Below are 8,493 nucleotides of genomic sequence, written 5' to 3'. Positions count from 1 at the left end.
TTTCAGAAGCTATTTTATTTTTTCTAGGCCATACTAATATATTCGACTTTAAAATGCATTATGCTTCATTTTTACACTTTTCTCCCCCACCATTCGAAGGTTTTCTGTGTTATCTATTGCTACAAAACAAACATGCCCAAACTTCGGCAGTTTCAAGCAAGTACCTTGGCAACATTGGAATAGCGGAGTAAATATTCACCTAAGAAAATACGCACCTCCATAAAAATAATGAGAACACTAACACAAAAACTTAAATGGACTTTTTCAGAACTCTGGAAATTAACCAAAGGCTAATTGAAAAGGTGGCTATCCAAGAAACATGACTTAATTGTAAAGACAGAAGCTTTGTGGGGTTTTAACTTGCCCTATTTCCATTTCCGTAGCCCCAGCTCTATTGTAGCCTTGAATCCAGCAGCCTCACAACCATGAGAGTTGTCCAAACCAGCAGCCTAACTGCCATTACAGAGGCCAGAATGGCTATGCAGGTTCTCAAACAGTCTCCATCTTTAAAGATTGTCACTATTTGGTCTGTCTGGCCGTTTCCTGGAAAAGTCTAATTCACAGCATTTGTTTGCAGAGGCATCAGAGCTCTCTCACTTAAAAACCCTTAGCCAGAGCTGAGCGCGGTGGCTCATGCCTGTAATCCCAGCACTTTGGGAGGCCAAGGCGGGCGGATCGCGAAGTCAGGAGTTTGAGACCAGCTTGACCAACATGGTGAAATCCCGTCTCTAGTAAAAGTAGAAAAATTAGGCAGGGGTGGTGGTGCGTGCCTGTAATCCCAGCTACTCAGGAAGCTGAATTAGGATAATCTCTGGAACCCGAGAGGCGGAGGTTGTAGTGAGCAGAGACTCCGGAAAAAAAAAAAAAAAAGAAAAAAAGAAAAAGAAAAAAAAGAAAAAAGAAAAGAAAACAAAACAAACCCTTAGCCAGGGCATTCGAAACAAAAAAAGCAATGGCAATTGTTTAACATCACAGCTGCTTGAGTTGAATATACTAATTAGGGCAAACAAGAGGCTTGCAAAAAATATAAAATAAAATGAAAAAATAAAAAAATCTTGAAAATGAGATACCTATAAGGATTTGTAAAAAGTGCAACATATTCCGAAGATCTACATGGTCATGACTCCTACCTTATCCTAGCCCAGCAATCACAAGGAACAATGCCTCATCCCAGGAATCAATAGAGATTGTGTGGGAAATCTGGGCTTCTGCCACCATTTGGCAGCACCAAGGCAATGTTCTCCACTGCTAGAACAGTGTCAGAAAAGACCAGTTAAAAGAGAAAATTTAAATAGGATCCAGAGTCGAATAACATAATAAAAAATGTTTAGGCTTCAGTTGAAAAATCAATCATTATACCAAGAACCAGAAGATTCCAAATTAGATATGTTTTGCTTTGTTTTTGAGACAGTGTCTTGCTCTGCTGCCCAGGCTGGAGTGCAGTGGCACGTTCACAGCTCACTGCAGTCTTTTTTTCCTGGGGTCGAGCGATCCTCTCACCTCTGCCTCCCAGAGTACTGGAATTATAGATGTGAGTCACCGTGCCTGGACTCCAAATTAAATTTTTTAAAAAGGTTCATTTATGTCAATGCTGAAATGACTGAGATGTTAGGAATATATGACAAAGACTTTAAAGCAGTCAATATAAAAATCATTCAATGAGCAATTGTAAACATAATTGAAAAAATGAAAACACAGAGAGCCTCTTCAAAGAAATTGGACATGTAAAGAAGAACCAAATGGAAATATTAGAACTTAAAAGTGCAATAATTAAAATTAAAATCTCAGGATGGGCTCAGCAGCAGGTCATGGAAAATAGCAATGATAGCAACAAAGAAAAACAAAACAAAACAGGGAACTGAAAGATGAAACAATAGAATTTATGCAATCTGGATAATATGACTGGAAAACATGAACAAATCTCAGTAGCTTTTGAGACAATAATGAAAGATTTACTACCATATAATTGAATGTCTGGAAAGAGAGGCAAAAGAGGGAGGAGCTATGAAAGGACTTATAGAAATAATGGATGAAAATTCTCCAAATTTGGCAAGAGACATAAACTTATAGATTAAAGAAGCTGAGCTACCTTCGAACAAGATAGGGCCAAATAAATCCGCACCAAGACACAACATAATTACTTCCTGAAAACTAAAATGAAAGCACACACCTTAAAAGCAACCAGAAACGAAAAAAGGATTTGTCTATAGTGGAAAAACAAGTTAAATAAAACAGTACTTGTATTCCTCATCAGAAACCATGGATGCCAGAAATAGGAAATAAACAATACTTTTCATGTACCAGAAGAAAAGAACTGTTTGTTCAGACTCTTATGCCCAGTGAAGATACCTTTGGGGAATTAAAGGAAAATTAAGACATTCTCACATGAAGAAAAACTAAAGAAATTATGGCCAAGAAACCTACCATAAAATAATAGCTACAGAAAGTGTGCTAAACTGAAAGAAAGGCTTAAAAACAGAATCTAGGGATGTAAGAGGGGAAAAAGGAATACAATAAGCAAAAATATGGGTACATAAAATAGGCATTGCTTTTCCTCTTGATTTCTCTAAATTATGTTTGACGGTTAAAGCAAAATTACAAACTCTGTAATGTGCTCCTAAATGTATGTAGAGGGAATATTTAAGACAAATATATTATAAAATGAGGGAAGCGAAGAGACATAAAGAGAAAGAAAGCTTTTATACTTAAATAGTAAAACGGGAACACCAGTAGATTGTGATATATTATGGATAAGTAGTGGAATACCTAGAGCAACTCCCTCCAAAAAGCTCCGTGAAGAGATGCCTTAAAAACACTATGCATATATCAAAATAGAATTCCAAAGTTATGTTGATTTAATACACAGAAAACTTTCTTTTGATAAAGTTCCAGAAGTGCTATTATTGGGTGCAATTGTTCTATATGCATCGGTTAGATTCTGTTGAAGGACTGTGCTCTTAAGATCTGTATTCTTGCTGATTTTCTCATAGTTTTTTTCAGTTACTGACAAAGTGAAGTGAGGGAGTTATTAATATTCCCAGAAAAATTGTAAAGTTATCTGTTCTTCTTTTTAACTCTATCAGTTTTTGCATCTAGTAATTTAAGACTTTGTTATAAGGTTACTGCATTTAGGATCATGTGTCTTCTTGGTGGTTTGATCATTTAATCATTATTTAATATATAATTTGTCTCTAGTCATTTTCTTTACTCAGTATTAATATAGCCAGGTTTTTTCTTGATTACTGCTTACATGTTATATTTTTATCCGTATTTTTCTATCAAACTATGTTGTTGAGTTTGAGATTACTTTATTATAAACAGTATATTGTTAAACTATGCTTTTCATTCCTGAAGGATACTTTTGTCAAATACAGCATTCACTACTGATGGAAATTTTCTTTCGGCTTGTAAAAACTGTGCTACTTCCTCCTTGCCCCTATGGTTCAGATGAGAAATCTGCTGTCAGTTAAATTGGTGTTCCCCGTATAGGTAATGTGTTATTTCACTCTGGCTACTTTCAAAATAATTTATTTCCTTCTTATTTTCAAATGTTAGATATGCTGTGTCTTGCTATGGTTTCTTTACATTTATTATGCTTGGAATTTACTAAGTTTCCTGCATATGTATGTAGCTCTTTTGTCAAATTTTAAAAGCTTTCAGCCATTATTATTTCTGATACTACTTTCACCTTAATTATGTTTATTATCTCTTTCTGGGAGTAAAATAATACAAAGTTGGGTCTTTTGTTATACTCAAATGCCTTTGAGGATCTGTTTTTCTTTTTTCAGTCCACCTTCTCTGTGAGTTCAGATTGGGTAAATTCTGTTGATCTCAAGTTCACCAATTCTGTTTTCAATCATGTCTATTTTACTATTAAGCCCATCCAGTGAGGTGGGTTTTTTGGTTAGTTTTTTTGTTTTTGTTTTTTTTTTCAGTGTATTTTCAGTTGGTTTGATTTATCTGGTGTTGTTGAGGCTCCCTTTGGTCCCTGCAGGTGGTGGTTGAGGGGTCAAATGGAGTTTCCCAGGCTGGGTCACTGAGTTTATCTTAGAGGGGAAGGGAATCAAGCCTATGAAAATGAAAGGGCTTCCCTGGACCAGTAATTGTCATGAAAGAATCCACTATACAGGTACTCCCAAGCAAATAGGTTATCTCTTGGTAGGCTGTGGTAGCTTAGTGTACTGAGACAGACAGAATTTGTCAACTGGGTCACTTGTTATGCAGGGTGTTCTCCTGTCAGTGTTGTCTGGCTACCCTCATGCCTCCCAGTGGTGACAGATGTGCCAGGCCCACAAGGACAAAGAACTTCTTGGGCAAGACCACTTATTGTGCTCTTCTTAATAGCGCTGCCAATGACCTTTATATCTCCCAGCGAAGGAGAGATGGCAGATACTCATAAGGAGCTATGGCCAGTGCTCACTGTTGTGCTGACATCCTTTTTGCCATTGCCCACTGGCAGTCCCAGCATTTTGGGGTCACTTTATCATTTCAGGATCCTTCTTGGTGTTTCCACCCACTGTTCCAAATCAATCAGCAGTAGATAGGGCAATACTGATGGAAGAAGAATCTTAAAGCCAATGGTGAAGCATGGTGCTTTCCCTAATTGCCTATTGTTAGCAGATCTTCCAGTAGATCCACTTGCTTGCAGTGCCAGACTTCCCTTGTCTTTTGGGGGGACTCCTGTTTGATCTAACAGAACAATAAACCTACCTGGGCTGACTTCTGTTGTTAGGTTGGGGATTGGAAAAACACTGGGTTTGAGTCACCTTCTTATGTTGGGTGAATAGACTTAAAATGTCCTTCCACTATATTGTTTGTCCAGTCCTGGGGACCCCAAACAAGATTACCTTCCTGTTATCAGTTTTTCAGAGATTTTCTACTATTGCATTTTACAGTATTTCCAAAATTTATTATTATATATAGCAGATAGGAGCAAAATAAAGTGCCTCTCTCTGTTTCTCTGTATATATAAATGGACATACCTGTTATCTCATAATTATCATTGCTTTTATCAGGATTTCTCACAAATATGCCTTGTGATACAATTGAATAATGCATACAATACGTAAATTGGCCTACTAGTAATAGCTCCATTTATTAAGTATTGTACAAATTGAAGATTAGAAAAACAAATGTTATCTGTGTTTTATGGAACTATCACCTCATATACATATCTTAACTGTACAGCTCAAGGAATCTGAATGATTACAATTAAAATGCAACTATTTAATCCCAATATGACTAAAGAAATAGAGCATTAACTGTACTGAAAAATACATTCGTAAGTCACTCACAGTCACAAACCTTTAAGGTAAACATTATAATAATTTATAACAACATAGATTATATTTTATATAGGCTTATTTTTGAATTTTACATAACTAAAATCATATCGCACGTATTAGTTCTTACCTAAGTTCTATTCTATATACTGTATTCAGCAAATATGCTTTTATTGTTCACTCGAGCTGTGGTTGATTTTCACTGCTGTTTAGCATTCAATTTGTTAATACAAGGGAATTTACTTATTTATTTTTTAATTTACCAATTCTACTAATAGATATTTTAATTTCTTTTCCCAGTTGATTGCTATTAGAAATTATGCTGCAGTGGACTGGCACGGTAGCTCACGCCTGTAATCCCAGCACTTTGGGAGGCTGAGGGAGGCGGATCAACTGAGGTCAGGAGTTCGAGACCAGCCTGGCCAACATGGTGAAACCCTGTCTCTACTAAAAATACAAAAATTAGCCAGGCATGGTGGCAGGCACATGTAATCCCAGCTACTTGGGAGGCTGAGACAGGAGAATCACTTGAACATGGGAGGCGGAGGTTGCAGTGAGCTGAGATCACGCCATTGCACTCCAGCCTGGGGGACAAGAGCGAGACTTCGTCTGAAGAAAAATAAAAAAAAGAAAAGAAAAGAAAAGAAATTTTGCTGCAATGAACACTCTTGCATACTCTTTAGGTGTTCACTTAGGACTGAAATTGCTGGTGCACAGAATATGCATAGTCATCTTTGATATATCATGCTGAAAGTTCTACCAATGTTTATTCAAAGTCTGCATTAACACCTGCTAATGTCTTAGGTATAAAAAGAGAGGTAAATTATGACCCCAATGTCAATAAAATATAGAGATATAGAGGTAGAGGCAAAGATAGAGACAGAGATAATAATGCATATAGTTAAAATATCAAAATGTGATATTACTAGCAAATTATGTTCAGGCTATAATCTTGACTATTAATGACAATTTTACCATCACTAATAATCACCACTCTTAAAATCACTGGTTTTTATTCAGTGTTCACTAATTTTAGTCATTTTACATATGTTATACCTAAAGTGTATAATGATTATGTAGTGTTATGTCTATTTTATGGATGAAAAATTCAGTGTTTTACTGAATTTTCTATTTCTCAATTTACTTGTAAATTAGACCTCACGTCTCTTTGTTAGCTATGACTGTATTTCCCATACTTTTTCTCCCAACTTATTTACTTCATCTTATCTATCCTTCAGATTACCCCACTTTCTGTGTTTAATCTACCATTAGACTCATTTTATGACTTAATTGGTTATGTATTTTTCAGTCTTTGCACTTGGCTTTTATCTCAAAGTTTCGAATACTCTGCCTGAATTCTTTATCTGGTTATGTAATTTCCAATACATTTAATCACAATTATTTAAAACTCTTTACCTGACTTTAACTCCTTATGTAACTTGAAAATCTCGACTTTCAATGAATTTTAGAATTGCTTGTTTTTACTTTTTCTGTTTCATCTCCAACATGTTATTATAAAAATTTTCAAAAATTCTGCAAAAACAAACAAAAACAAAAAAAGATATGAATGTATCCAGAACTTTTTTCAAGATGATTGTATGTTTTATATTCCCAAAGACAGTGTTTGAGACTTTTGATTGTGTTATATCTTCACCAACATTTGTTTTCTCCACTGTTTTCAATTTTAGCCATTCTGGTATGTGTAGTGAAACCTCCTTAATAATTTTAATTTGCATTATCGTAATGAAAAATTTTGATAAATTCTTCATACAATTATTGGCCATTCATGAGTCTTCATTTATGAAGGTAGCTCAAACTTTTTGCCCATTTTTATTGGGGCATTTTCTCTTTTACTTTTTCTTGAGTTATGGACATTCTTTCCATAATCCGAATACCAACTCTGTGAGATACACAATACAAAAATAATTTTCTCAGTATGTGACGTGCCTATTCATTTACTTAATGACATTTGTTGATGATCAAAACTTTTAACTTTAATGAAATTCTATTTCTCGATTTTCAATTTTGTGTATGTTACTTTCTCTCTCAAGATGCATTTGCCCATCCCCAAACACAAAGATATTGTACTAAGTTTTTTTAACAAATGCTTTAGGATTTCTTCTATGGATTTCATAGTTTTGGGTTTTACATTTAAGTCTTTAATTCATCTTGATTTAATTTTTTGTATGTACTGCAAGGGAAAGTTCCAGTTTTAATTTCTGCATATGGCTAGCCGGTTCTCCCAGTACCATTTATAAAATAGGCTATCCTTTCCCCATTACTTATTTTGGTCAGGTTTGTTGTAGATCTGATGTCTGCAGATGTGCAGTATTATTTCTGGGTTCTCTATTCTTTCCATTGGTCCATATATCTGCTTTTATACCAGTACCATAGTGTTTTGGCTACTGTAGCCTTATAGTATGATTTAAAGTCAGGTAGCATTATGCCTCCAGCTTTGTTCTTTTTGCTTAGGATTGACTTGTCTATTTAGGTTCTTTTTTGGTTCCATATTAATTTTTAATTTTTTTTTTTTAATTCTGTGAAGAATGTCAAAGGTATCTTAGTGGGAGTAGCACTGAATCTAAAACTGTCACAATGTTGATTCTTCCTATCCATGAGCATGGAATGCTTTTCCATTAGTTTGCATTCTCTCTGGTTTCTCTAAACAATGGTTTGTAGTCCTCCTTGAAGATGTCCTTCATTTCCCTTTTTAGCTGTATTTCTAGATATTCTATTCTTTTTGTAGCAATTGTGAATAGGAGTTCATTCATGATTTGGCTCCCTCCTTGCCTGTTGCTGATGTATAGGAATGCTAGCAATTTTTGCACATTGATTTTATATCCTGAAACTTTGCTGAAGTTGCTTATCAGCTTAGGAAGCTTTTATGCTGAGACTATGGGATTTTCTAGATGTAGGGGGCAAAGATTTCATGACAAAAATACAAAATCAATTACAACAAAAACAAAAATTGACAAATAGGATCTAATTAAACTAAAGAGCTTCTGCACAACAAAAGAAACAATCACCAGAGTGAACAGACAACCTAAAAAATGGAAGAAAAATTTTGCAATCTATCCATCTGAAAAATGTCTAATATCCAGAATCTACAAAGAACTTAAATTTACAAGAAAACAAAAACAAAAAAACAAGCAACCCTATGAAAAAGTGAGCAAAATTCATGAACAGACACTTCTCAAAAGAAAACATACAT

Source organism: Mandrillus leucophaeus, unplaced genomic scaffold (genome assembly GCF_000951045.1).
Source record: "Mandrillus leucophaeus isolate KB7577 unplaced genomic scaffold, Mleu.le_1.0 Scaffold358, whole genome shotgun sequence".
In the NCBI taxonomy this organism is placed as follows: Eukaryota; Metazoa; Chordata; class Mammalia; order Primates; family Cercopithecidae; genus Mandrillus; species Mandrillus leucophaeus.
The sequence above is the reverse complement of the archived record's forward strand: the minus strand, read 5'-3'. Positions refer to the sequence as shown.